Source organism: Saccopteryx bilineata, chromosome 6 (genome assembly GCF_036850765.1).
Source record: "Saccopteryx bilineata isolate mSacBil1 chromosome 6, mSacBil1_pri_phased_curated, whole genome shotgun sequence".
NCBI classification, from domain to species: domain Eukaryota; kingdom Metazoa; phylum Chordata; class Mammalia; order Chiroptera; family Emballonuridae; genus Saccopteryx; species Saccopteryx bilineata.
Window position 1 is genome coordinate 4,427,151 of NC_089495.1, and position 13,584 is coordinate 4,440,734.

The 13,584-nt window shown below is 53.1% G+C and overlaps 1 long non-coding RNA gene across 1 annotated transcript; it reads right to left on the minus strand.

The window, feature by feature from the left end:
- Positions 1-6,210: 6,210 nt before the first annotated feature.
- Positions 6,211-7,102, minus strand: LOC136308447 (uncharacterized). Its single transcript, XR_010726099.1, has 2 exons — positions 6,841-7,102; positions 6,211-6,461 (listed from the first exon to the last, which is right to left on the minus strand). It is a non-coding gene; the product is annotated as an uncharacterized lncRNA (long non-coding RNA).
- Between the last annotated feature and the right edge of the window lie 6,482 nt (positions 7,103-13,584).

The following is a 13,584-nucleotide window of genomic DNA, read 5'->3' on the forward strand; positions in this document are numbered from 1 at the left end:
CCGGGTCTTTCACGGGAAGGTCGGTTGAATTAAACCGTCGCTTGTGGGAACTAAAGAGAGGCTGACGACAAACATCTAGAAAGACAGACTCTTCATTTTGTGTGAAAGTCTCTGACTTTGCTGGTGGGCTTGAAGAACGAAGGAACATCTCTTCTTTCTTCCCTGGGAGGCTGTTTTGTCTTAACACGTGTTACGGACACGCAGCGCGGGCGTTGTCTGAATGCCTAGTATCCCTGCATGTGACATCCTCGTCACCCAGACCAGGACATGTGACATCCTCTTCATCTAGACCAGGACACAGTGACATCCTCGTCACCCAGACCAGGAGACAGTGACATCCTCGTAACCCAGACCAGGACACAGTGACATCCTCGTCACCCAGACCAGGACACAGTGACATCCTCTTCATCCAGACCAGGACACAGTGACATCCTCGTCACCCAGACCAGGAGACAGTGACATCCTCATCACCCAGACCAGGACACAGTGACATCCTCGTCACCCAGACCAGGAGACAGTGACATCCTCGTAACCCAGACCAGGACACAGTGACATCCTCGTCACCCAGACCAGGACACAGTGACATCCTCTTCATCCAGACCAGGACACAGTGACATCCTCGTCACCCAGACCAGGAGACAGTGACATCCTCATCACCCAGACCAGGACACAGTGACATCCTCGTCACCCAGACCAGGACACAGTGACATACTCGTCATCCAGACCAGGACACAGTGACAGGCAAAAGGGAAACGGAAACTCTGGACCAAGGCAGGGTCACTCGAGGTCACTCACTGGCCTTCTGCAGTTTCACTCGTACTTTCTGTGTAGCCCGACCGAGGAGGGGCAGGAAGTTCCCCGCACGACAGCGACTGTCCATGTTCGATGTCTGCAAACACGCTTCCACCGCACGACGCAGGCTGAGACGCTTTTCCTTTTCTTCTGTGTCATGTTGTTCTGAGTATGTTCATTGAAATATAGTTTTATGTGTGTTGAACGTAATAAAAGTAAAACTATTTCTCTGTCTTTAAAAAGCAACTGATGGGTTGGCGCGTGGGCACGCACACACAGACACAGACACACACTCACACACACACACACTCACATACACTCACACACACACAGACACTCACACACACACACTCACATACTCACACACACACACTCACACTCACACACATACACAAGGAATGTGGGGAAGCACTGCTCTGATGGATGTGGTTGCTGGGACACGTGGCAGCACCTTTGGCTGAAGTTTCCCTAAGGACTTGCACTTCCTTGTGTTCTCCAGCTGTTTTCTCTCTGTTGGGGACGGTGGTAAAAGGAGAGTCCCCAGAATTCCTGGCATGGTGCCTGGAAGGGGCCGGTCCGCAGCCAGCAAAGCTGTGCTCATGGTAGGGGACTTGGGCACAGGCTGGGACGCGCTGTTGCCCCCTGGTGGCTGGACAGGGCTGCCGCGCCCCTCCACCAGGGGAAGCCTCCTGCCCCTTGGACGGACAGGAACATGCCACACTTGCTGTCCTGCCCTCTTCCACCTAGAGAGTCCGAGGGGCACCTGTCTGGGAGCCCCTGAATTTGCTGTATATTTTCATCAGCTGAGATTTGCTCCAATCTCTTTTGAAGCTTGTAAAGGAAAGTGTCCCTGTCCCGCCCGCCATGTGCCACATCTACCTGGGGACGCCTGTGCACACAGTGCCCTCCCCTCTGGGAGCGGCTCACCCCCTCAGGGCCCCCATGCGGTCCTGTGTGATGCCAGCACGTAGCCCAGAGGGAGGGTCCCTGGAGGTTCCCGGGACACCTGTGCACACAGTGCCCTCCCCTCTGGGAGCGGCTCCCCCCTCAGGGCCCGCACGACGTCCTTTGTGATGCCAGCACGTAGCCCAGACGGAGGGTCCCTGGAGGTTTCCGGGACGCTGCCTCGTGGCGTTGAACGGCGTGTTTCTCAGTGGCGGTGATGTAGGCTCCGGGAACCAGCCCCCATGGCTCTGGCCATTTCCACGGCGCCCTCTCCCTCCCCTCCCCGACTCCTTCCACATCTCCTCCTCCTCGGCCTGTCCTGTCGAACAGTGACCCCGTGGGAACCGTGACAGTCCACACTGCACGTGTGTGGACGGGTCCCAGGCGAGTTTCCCGTGTCAGCTCAGTCGTGTCCCCCTGCCAACCTCAGGCAGGTGAGCGCTCAGAGGAGGGAGGTCGTTCCCTCTGCTCAGGTGAGCTCAGGTGAGCTCGAGGGATGGGGGCTTCTGACGACGGATCCTGAGAAGGAAGGGAGCCTGGGAACCACACAGCCCCTGGCCAGCCGGGCTTCGGGGAGGCCCTGACCCAGGCTGCTGGACCACAGTCTCCTCAGGAGGCCTGTCGGGGCTCTTCCTTGAGTCCGTCTGCAGTGCCCACGGGTCCTGCCCGCGAGCTGCCCCTGTCCCCTCTGCTTCCTCGGCCGACTCTGCCCTCTGGTCCCCCCGGCCCCCCGACCCAGCCTGGTTGCTGCCTGCTCCCACTTTCCTCGGCTTCCGGGTGTTGCTCCTTGTCTCTGCGTATCTGCGGGCTATGCAGGCATGTGCCAGGTCCTGGGCAACGGGGCCCACGTCGTGCTCACCACCCTCAGCCGGGAGCAGTGTTTCCGGGAAGGGGCTGGGTGCAAGGGGCTTGGAGACTTTCTTGCATTTGCATGGGGGGCCCTGTCTGAAGGTTCAGGGGCCCCGACAGAGGTACTCAGGGCTTGACGGCCGCAGCCCATCCCCCGGGGGCTGGGTGGGGCGCCCCGGCCTCCTTCTCCTCACTTGCTCAGATCTGGGTGGGTATCAGCTAGCGCTCTCCAGGGAAACAGGACCGGTTTCTTTATTTTCAGGGAACTGGCTCATGGGACTGTGCGGGCTTGGCAAGTCCAAATCATCATCATCATCATCATCATCATCATCATCATCTGAGGGGGTAGACCAGCAGGCTGGAGAGTCCAGTCCAAAGCAGGCTCCTTCCTGCCCGGGAGGCCAGTCTTTGTTCTGTTCAGAACTTTGAATGAGGTCCGACCACATTATGCAGGGTGATCTGATTTCTCAAAGATCACTGTTACAGATATTAATCTCATCTGATAAGAAAGAGAGAGAGAGAGAGAGAGTGAGAGAGAGAGAGAACCCTCACAGAAAGATTCTGAATCATGTCTGAAGAAATTCTGGCCGCGTAGCCCAACCAGGTTGGCACACGAAATGAACCATCACAGGATGTTTCCCGGGTTGAGGTTCTCCTCGTCACCTGAGGTCCTAAAGCTGCCCTCTCCTTCCCCTTGAAGCATGGGTTTCCAGCAATCGGGAGCCTGGAGATGGACAGGAGTGGGGCTCCTTGGTCAGTCCCACCCTGGTGCTTGTCGTCCTGGGGGCTCTGGGCTGGAGTCTGGACACTGGTGTCCTGTCCACACTCCGTGACTTGGCCACATTAGGGAAGCGTCTCACTCTCACAGCCCTGTTTGTAAACTAGGAAGAGTGATGTTTCCCTCACGGGTTTGTTTGGAGAGGGAATGGGATACTACTGCAGAGAGCTTTCTCAGGGGCGCAGCACCGTGAGGACGTTGTGATGACTACCACCCCCCCACCCCCCCACCCCAGTTTAGGGAGGGCCGTCTCGTCCTCACCGCCAGGGTCTGGCCGTACACACACACACATCAGAGCCCCGCGCAGGCTCAGGTCCCTGGGGAGAAGGCACAGCCGCTCACGTCAGGGGATGGAGAGGTGTTTATGCCAGCGCATGTGCCTCAGGAGGGGGTTGGGCTGTCAGCCCGTGCCTTTGATGTGACCTCTGTCTCGCCCCCTCTGTCCTGGTGTCCTGGGGCAAACTGCAGGCCACCACCTTTGGCTGCAGCTGGCAGGTGAGCTGAGACAGGACACCACCTCCTCCTCCACTCCTGTTCTCAGGCGGGCCCCGTGGTCCGGGCGGTGACACAGGGCTCCATCAGGGGTCTGAGGTCCTGCCCCAGGCGGGCAGGAGGTGCCACCCACTGGATGGCCCTTCTTCTCAGGGGGGACTCAGCTGAGAAGGCTGAAGCAAAAGACATCCACACGGTGCCAACCTGAGTTGAGCCGTTCTGCGGCGGCTAAAGTTCACACTGACCATTCACTTCAGAAGGTCACGTAATCCCTGGAAAAAAAAAAAATCAGGTGAGAAGTTGAACACAGGCCACCTCAATGCCCTCCTCTCCCATTTGACCCATTTCCTAGTGGACTTTTTACAAAGCTGACACTCTGTAGGCCGTGTTCTGAGAGTGTGGACACATGGATCTCCAGCACGTGGTTGGATGGGTTTTGACAAACGCGCTTACCCGTGGGACCCACGTTCCCATCAAGACGTGAGATGCTTCCTCCAGCCCCCAGGTTACCTGTTCCCCTCCCCACCCTCCTCAGCTTGTCCCCACCTGGCACATCGATGCTCAGAATCTGGGCATTGAGGTCATGACACCTTCCCAGCAGGGCAAGGACCCAGACTTTGTATTCTGACAGTTCGACGTCAGAGCTTTTCATTATACTTTACTTGAAAGCGATGTTTCCCCATGATCCCCAGCTGAGCAGAGGGCATCCGGCCCCTGGGGCGGGGTGGCCGTGGGGTGCTTCCCTCTTGTGGCTCACAGCATGAGGGGCACAGGGCCAGTGACCTTGCTGGCGCTTGGCCCAGAGCAGGAACTCGGTAACTTTTGTTGAATCAGTGACCAGAGTCAACACGAAGAACAGAGGAGGCCTTGGTCACTGAGTGGGTCGGCGTGTTTGTGGGACCTCCGGGAGCGAGCGAGAGTCGGAGGCGCCATGTGGCTGGCGGACAGAAGTCCGGGGTGCTGTCCAAGGGCAGTGTGGGCTCTGGGAACGAGAAGAGGCCTTGCGGCTCCCTCGGCGACAGGCAGCTGAGGAAGGCTGTGGTCTCCTGTTCTTAACGGAGGGGGACGTGCCCTCCCATTCCGTACTTGAAACGGACTGTAATCACCCTTTTCTTGTTGCTGCATCTGACGCCTGGGCATCTGGGTTCTGCTGACCCAGGAGGGACCAGCACTCCCGAGGTTAGCTGATTCCTAGAGAGAGAGTGAACAGAGCTCGGTGTTTTCTTTGCCACAAAAATGCAGATCTGTGCCTCTATGTCCATCACCAGAGGAAAGCCAGAGACAGGGCTGTGTGCTGTGAGCCCAGCGCCCCAGAGCGGAACACCACGTCCCTGCGGAGCATGCGCAGTGTGCGGAGCTGCTCGGGCACCAGCAGGAAGGAGGAGGCGGAGCTCGGACACAGGACGCTTTGAGCTCAGGGTCGAACTCACCGCTCTAGGGATGGACCCAAGTCCTCATCCACCTGAGCGCGCTCGTGGAACTTTGATGCAGTTTCACAAACAAGGCGAGCCTTCTCTCTGGGGTCGGAAACGGCTGTAACCGGACAAGCCCCGGAACGCCGGCCCAGTCACCTGGGGCCAGCACGCGCAGGACGGACAGGGGAACGGTGCAGTGGAGCGGGCACGTGCGGCTGGAGAAGACACACTCGCTGTCTCCTTGCAGCTCTAGGTCGCGTCCGCGTGCAGAGTCATTCCTTCCCACTCTCCCTTTCGGGAGCCTGCATTTTGAAGTAGGACCTGGGTTTTATTGTTTGCACCAGAAGAGTCCTGACTTGTCAAACATCAGAAAAGCACAGACGCGGAGAACTGGCTATGAAGACGGCATTTCGGACAAAAAACAGAAACCGAGGGCAAAGGTACAAGGAGCACAAGCTGGGTCTTCAAGCAAATTGTGACACTTTTCTGTGTTCCCGAGACCCGGCGTGAGCAAAGCTGATGTGAGACCCACAGGGTGTGCCGTCCCATAGGTCAGTGGTCCCCAACCTCCGGGCCATGGACCAGTACCGGTCTGTGGGCCAATTGGTACTGGTCCTCAGAGAAAGAATAAATAACTTACATTATTTCCGTTTTATTTATATTTAAGTCTGAACTATGTTTTATTGTTAAAGAATGACCAAATTCCCTCTGTTACATCCGTCTAAGACTCACTCTTGATGCTTGTCTCGGTCAAGTGATACATTTATCTTTCCCACCCTAAAGGCCGGTCCGTGAAAATATTTTCTGACATTAAACCAGTCCGTGGCCCAAAAGAGGTTGGGGACCACTGCCACAGGGCACTCGGGACAATTTCTTAGACGAGGGAACCACACCAATAAGCCGCATGAAAAGGGAACGAAACAAAACAAAGCCAAATGCTGAGTTTAGTGCTTGAAGTTTATTCTGGAGAGAGAAAGGAGAGAAGGGACAGGTACACAGACTAAATGCACTCTCGGGTCCTCAGTGGAATGTCACAGTGCTCTGGGTCTCGGTCCCCAAAGCTCAGCGACAGCAAAGTTTGTATAGACGGCCATTGAGTCTACAGGTCCCAGCTGGACGCTCCCGGAAAATTCCTAAGAAGCCACGATGGCACTGACGTCGGCAGTGGCAGACGATTATTTTCTTAGTTCCTGTAGAAGGAAGAGGAGGGTCAGGCCCGGTGGGGACGGGCACTGGGAGCAGAGGCACAGCCAGTATCAGGGACATCTACTCAGAGGAGACGTATCTACTATGGGAGACCACACCTGCAGGGTTAGGGTGACAGGTCACGTGTCTGTGTAAATCACAAGCACTGGCTGACTCAGCGTTGGTGACACAGACCCATGACCATCTCTGACCCGAGTCCATCACATCCGTGCTCATTCTCTGCCCTGCCCCCATCCTCCTCTCCCCTCGTGGTGCCTGCTTCTCTCCCCACTCATCCCACCACCAACTGTGAGCCTGGACTCCAAGCCCCTCTGACAGGCCCTCTGATGGGGTCAGACCCTGTAGCACGTGGGCAGGTGTCACCTGGAGCTTCTCGAACGACGCGTTCCTCTTCTGTGAAGGAGATGGCCATGTCCTGGTCCTCGGCCTCAGGCTGGTCCTGGGCAGGCACCTGGTCAGCTGTCTCCCACAGGGGCTCAGCCTGGGCCTGGAAGGCCAGGAGGAGCAGGGCAGCGAGGAGGGCGAGGGTCCTCATGACTGAGAGTCCCCTGGAGATGTGGGTCGGGTGGGAGGGCAGATTGAGTGGTGGAGAGGGCAGAGCCAGCCTGCACTTATAGTGGGGTGGGCGGGGCTCAGTGCCACGTGCAGTGAGGGCTGTGGGGCTCTCAGCCTCTTTGATGCTCCTGTCCCCGCCCCTTCATGGCAGCATGTGTCCCTGGGCTCAGTGTCCACACTTGTTTCATGTTGATAGTGATGATGAGGACCTGGTGTGTGTTCCATGTGCCATCTGCTTGGGTATTTACCTTCTTGTGTTCAAAGAGGACAAGAAATAGAGCTCTCATTCAGAGAGTACAGGGAACAATGTTCTTCTGTGTCTGATGTGAGGCCCTGCTCATCTCTGTAGGCCCCGACCCTGGGACCAGACCTTCCTCCACTGGAATAGAGGGTTTGTTCTCCACGTTCAAGGACTGTGGGGGAGGTTTGCTGGTCCTGGGTGGGTGATCTTCTGAGGTAGAGGGGACAGTGACTCGGCCTCTGTGACATGAGCTCAGTGGGACACAAGAAGGGACATGGTCAGAGTTAAGCTGAAAGATTCATTCTTGGACGTCAGTAGAATTTAAACATATTACATAAATTGCTATCCAATGACTTGTGTCCTTTTGGACAAGTAGGCAACACAACGAAGTTCCTGCAACCTGCCTCTGAAATTTCTGATATTTTAAAGTAAAAAAGTAATTATTTCACAAAAAGAACATTCAAAAGGGAGGTGAGTGATGAGTGAGACTATCGGTCCCCCTCCCTGCACCAGCCCTCCACCTGCTCTGCAGGAGCCACCAGGGTCCCCGTGTTCTGAGTGTCCTTCCTCACCCCAGGCTTTACCTTGAACACTGTTCCAGCAGCTCACATAGGACAGCGACCCTGTGTAAACCGTGTTATATCATCCCAGCGTTTTCTCTCTCTTTCTTCCCTTCATCCCTTCCTTTCTACTTCCCTTCCCTCCCTCCTTCCCTTCCCTCCCTCCCTCTTTCCCTTCCCTCCCTCCCCTCCCCTCCCCTTCCCTTCCCTTCCCTTCTCTTTTTCCTTCCCTTCCCTTTCCTTCCTTCCTTCCTTCCTTCCTTCCTTCCTTCCTTCCTTCCTTCCTTCCTTCCTTCCTTCCTTCCTTCCTTCCTTCTTTCCTTCCTTCTTCCCTCCCTGTCTCCCTCCCTCCTTTCCTCCATTTCTTCTTTCTTTTCTTTTTTTTGAGAGCAGCGGGGAGAGAGAGACAGGGACACTGTGTTGCTGCTGTATGTGCCTTGACCAGGGATTCAAACTGGCAACCTCTGTGCTCCAGGACAGCACTCCAATCAATTGAGCTGTCTGTTCAGGCTTAATTTTTTTTCTTTTTACACACAGACAGAAGGGAGAAAGGGGAGGGGGAAGGGAACCCAACAGTGCCTGCGCACAGAGCAGGCGTAACAGTCCCTGTGCTCACCCATTGTTGTCACCCATTCTTTTCCCAGGGGCCCTGTGACTCCCCAATGTCTTCATTCCTTCTTCTGGCCTGGGATCTGGGCAGCATGTCGCAGGCTTTCTTGTAGCTCAGAGTGACCAATAGACAGAGTTCTCACCAATAAGTTTAAATTCTGAGAGCTTAAGCATTAAAATAAATAAATAAATAAATAAATAAATTTATTTTTAGTGAGAGAGAGAGAAGAGAGAGATGAGAAGCATCAACTTGTTTCAGTGCTTTTTTTAAAAAAAATTTTATTTATTTATTTATTTATTACAGAGACAGAGAGTGAGTCAGAGAGAGGGATAGACAGGGACAGACAGACAGGAAGGGAGAGAGATGAGAAGCATCAATCATTAGTTTTTCATTGCACCTTAGTTGTTCATTGATTGCTTTCTCATATATGCCTTGACCACGGGCCTTCAGCAGACGGAGTAATAACCCTTTGTTGGACCCAGCGACCTTGGTTCAAGCTGGTAGACTTTTGGTCAAACCAGATGAGCCACGCCCAAGCTGGCGACCTCTAGGTCTCGAACCTGGGTCCTCTGCATCCCAATTCGACGCTCTATCCACTGCGCCACCACCTGGTCTGGCATGTTTCAGTGCTTTTGTTGATCATTGATTACTTTCTCATACATGACTTGGCCATGGGCTTAATTCAAACCAGTGACCCCATGTTCAGTCCAGTGACATTGGGCACAAACCAGCCAATTTGGGCTCAAGTCAGTGACCATGGGATCAATTCCATGAGTCCAGCTAAGCTGTTGACCCCATTATGGAACTGGTGAGTCAGCACTCAAACTGGACACCTTGGGGTTTCAAACCTAGGACCTCAGTGTCCCAGGTCAACACTCTATCTACTATGCCACCACAGCTCAGACAGAATTATCATATATATACAATAAAATAAAGTGCCTTTACTGGTAATAGTTGTGCAATGCTATTGTTTAATATTTTGCTCCGTATCTGTATTTGAAGTACAAAAGGACCTGGACTTGTGCAGCTCTGTTCTGACCAGGAAGGGGACAGTTACCGGATATGGATGGTGGAACAGGAAAATGTGAGATGTCTGTCCTGAGACCAGGTTGAGACATGACACCCACACCCTGTCCTGCCCGCATGCAGATTGCTGTGACTTGGGAAAAATACTCTTACTTAATGCCGGCCCTGGTGGCTGGGATCCCAGGGCTCTGGTGTGGCTGAGAGCAGTCTGCACCTGGACTGTGAGGTTTGGGATCTTTTCCAATGTGATCCGTAAGAACTCCCACCCCAATGGGGTCCGGACTTTGTTTCTGTCACGAGTCAGCAGGGACAACACGTTCCCATGTCTAGGAAGTGCCTGGGTTTATTTTCTCCAAAGATACTTTCTGATTGGCATTGGTTATGAAAAATGAAATAGTTGGTCCATTTATTTCAGTAGGTTGTTCAGATTCATTTTTAAATTCAGGAAATGTCCTCTTCGTCCAAGTACTGCAGATCATTTCAGAGTGTGTCACTTCCCTTCGGCCTCTTTCTCTTTGTCTGCAGATAATTTGCATTATTATGAGGCTTTTAAAAGTTTTGGTAACTTCTGAGTTTTGTCTCTTTCCCACTATAATCTGTGCAGCCGGGTCTCCCCTGGTCAGTGCTCTCGTGTCCTGGAGGTGGGAGCTGAGAGGGGCACAGGGTGACTGAGGGTGAAGGTTCAAAGTAAAGTGTTTCTCATTCGACTGTTTGCAGGGAAAGGTCATCTGAAGTAGAAGTGGCCACAGGGCAACGAGCACATAGAAGGTTCTATGAGCACAACACAGCCTCAGGGTGGAATCCAAGCTGGTGGCTTTAGGACGTGTGTGGCCACCTTGGATCAGGGAGAGGGAGGCAGAGAGGTGCTTGTCTTCTGGAAATAAGGCTTCTCTGTGTTGGTGGCTTCCCTGCAGCCTCCCTCTCAGCTCAGGACCTAGCGCCTGTCCGTGCATTGATACAAATATATCATTTCTTGCTAGGTTACATTAGATTATATTAGAATCAGTACGGGATCACTGTAACTGGTAGACTGAATCTGTTTAAAGAGAGATCGAGTGGGTTGAGACCAACAGTTTTCTTCGACATTGACTCATCTACCTTTCGTTGTCCAAATGAGGACCATTGAGTTCACGGACACTGGGCATCTGAGCTTTACCAATGGCTCTGAAAGTCCCCTTTCTCAGTTCATTATTTGGGACCACCGGTGCTGGCCATTATGCTCTGGTTTTGGTGTGGTTCTTACTTTTCTGTGTTGGTGGCACCAGGATTTTGAGTGTTAGAGGTGGAAACTGACAAGCAATAATAGTAACTAATAGTGCTGTTCAAGGCATGAGACAGTTGACATCAACTCTTGTACCGCTCATTGGGCTAATCTAGCCATTGCATCCAAGGGGGACTATTTATTTCACTGGTCTTTGGGCATGACCCACTGTGCTGAAGGGCTTATTGTCATTGTTTGAGACCACAGATGCTGGTTAATAAAATGTTTTTTTTGTGTAGTTCTTACTTTTCTTTATTGGTGGCACCCTGAAGCATTAGTTCACTCGACGTGTTGATACAGGTAGGAAAATTCACATGTGACTGGAACACCTGCTTATCCTGAGAAAATATACATATCAATGCCCTCTCCCATCTTAAAATTAAAGAACATGTAACACAGTCCATTGGAACCACTTTTCCTGAAGTCAACCAGACTTTTGATTCACTCCAGACACTTTTCTCTTTTTAGTTTTATTATGAATGGATTAAATTTTGTCTGTTAGGCTTGCTGTAATTATGTTCGTATTTGCTGGTTTAGTTAATGCCGTGTAATACTCAAATTGTTCATTATTGGGATGGAAAAGCTGTATAACTTAATGTAGACCACTCAGGACAGAATTCTCTGTACAGGTGAACCACACACGTAAGAAAAATGAAACGTAAAAAATAGGCAAACAGTCAGTTTAATGCTTGAAGTTTATTGTGGAGAGAAAGCAGAGAAGGGACAGGTACACAGACTAAATGCACTCTTGGGTCTCAGTGGAATGTCACAGTGCTCTGGGTCTCGATCCCCAAAGCTCAGCGACAGCAAAGATTGTATAGAAGGCCATTCTTCCTACAGGTCCCAGAGAGACGCTCATCTCTGTTGCATCTGCCATTTCTGCACGTGCAGACGGAGACTCTCCGAAGGCCTGCGGAGGGAAGAGGAGGGTCAGGCACGGAGGAAACAGGCACAGAGAGCAGAGGCACAGCCAGTATCAGGGACATCTACTCAGAGGAGACGTGTCTACTATGGGAGACCACACCTGCTGAGTTAGGGTGAAAGGTCACATGTCTGTGTAAATCACAAGCACTGGCTGACTCTTCGTTGGTCACACAGACCCATGAGCGTCTCTGACCCGAGTCCATCATGTCCGTGCTCATTCTCTGCCCCGCCCCCATCCTCCTCTCCCTTCGTGGTGCCTGCTTCTCTCCCTCCTCATCCCACCGCCGATTGTGAGCCCAGACTCCATGCCCCTCTGACAGGTCCTCTGATGGGGTCAGCCCTGTAGCATGTGGATAGGTGTCACCTGAAGCTTCTAGAGCGATTTCCTCTTCTGTGAAGGAGATGGCCACGTCCTGGTCCTCGGCCTCAGGCTGGTCCTGGGCAGGCACCTGGTCAGCTGTCTCCTGCAGGGGCTCAGCCTGGGCCTGGAAGGCCAGGAGGAGCAGGGCAGCGAGGAGGGCGAGGGTCCTCATGGCTGAGAGTCCCCTGGAGGTGTGGGTCGGGTGGGAGGGCAGATTGAGTGGTGGGGAGGGCAGAGCCAGCCTGCACTTATAGTGGGGTGGGCGGGGCTCAGCGACCACAGTGCAGTGAGGGCTGTGGGGCTTTCAGCCTCTTTGATGCTCCTGTCCCCGCCCTTTCATGGCAGCATGTGTCCCTGGGCTCAGTGTCCACACTTGTTTCATGTTGATAGTGATGATGAGGACCTGGTGTGTGTTCCATGTGCCATCTGCTTGGGTATTTACCTTCTTGTGTTCAAAGAGGACAAGAAATAGAGCTCTCATTCAGAGAGTACAGGGAACAATGTTCTTCTGTGTCTGATGTGAGGCCTGCTCATCTCTGTAGGCCCCGACACTGGGACCAGACCTTCCTCCACTGGAATAGAGGTTTTGTTCTCTACGTTCAAGGACTGTGGGGGAGGTTTGCTGGTCCTGGGTAGGTGATCTTCTGAGGTAGAGGGGACAGTGACTCGGCCTCTGTGACATGAGCTCAGTGGGACACAAGAAGGGACATGGTCAGAGTTAAGCTGAAAGATTCATTCTTGGACGTCAGTAGAATTTAAACATATCACATAAATTGCTGTCCAATGACTTGTGTCCTTTTGGACAAGTAGGCAACACAACGAAGTTCCTGCAACCTGCCTCTGAAATTTCTGATATTTTAAAGTAAAAAAGTAATTGTTGCACAAAAAGAACATTCGAAAGGGAGCTGAGTGATGAGTGAGACTATCGGTCCCCCTCCCTGCACCAGCCCTCCACCTGCTCTGAAGGAGCCACCAGGGTCCCCGTGTTCTGAGTGTCCTTCCTCACCCCAGGCTTTACCTCAACACTGTTCCAGCAGCGCGCACAGGACAGCGACCCTGTGTATACCGTGTTATATCATCCCATCGTTTTCTCTCTCTTTCTTCCCTTCCTTCTCTCCTTCCTTCCCTTCCCTTCCCTCCCTCTTTCCCTTCCCTTCCCTTCCCTTCCCTTCCCTTCCCTTCCCTTCCCTTCCCTTCCCTTCCCTTCCCTTCCCTTCCCTTCCCTTCCCTTCCCTCCCCTTCCCTTTCTCCTTCCCCTTCCCCTTCTCCTTCCTTCCTTCCTTCCTTCCTTCCTTCCTTCCTTCCTTCCTTCCTTCCTTCCTTCCTTCCTCTTTCCTCCCTGTCTCCCTCCCTCCTTTCCTCCATTTCTTTTTTCTTTTCTTTTTTTTGAGAGCGGCAGGGAGAGAGAGACAGGGACACTGTGTTGCTGCTGTATGTGCCTTGACCAGGGATTCAAACTGGCAACCTCTGTGCTCCAGGACGGCACTCCAATCAATTGACCTGTCTGTTCAGGCTTAATTTTTTTTTCTTTTTACACATAGACAGAAGGGAGAAACAAGAGGGGGAAGG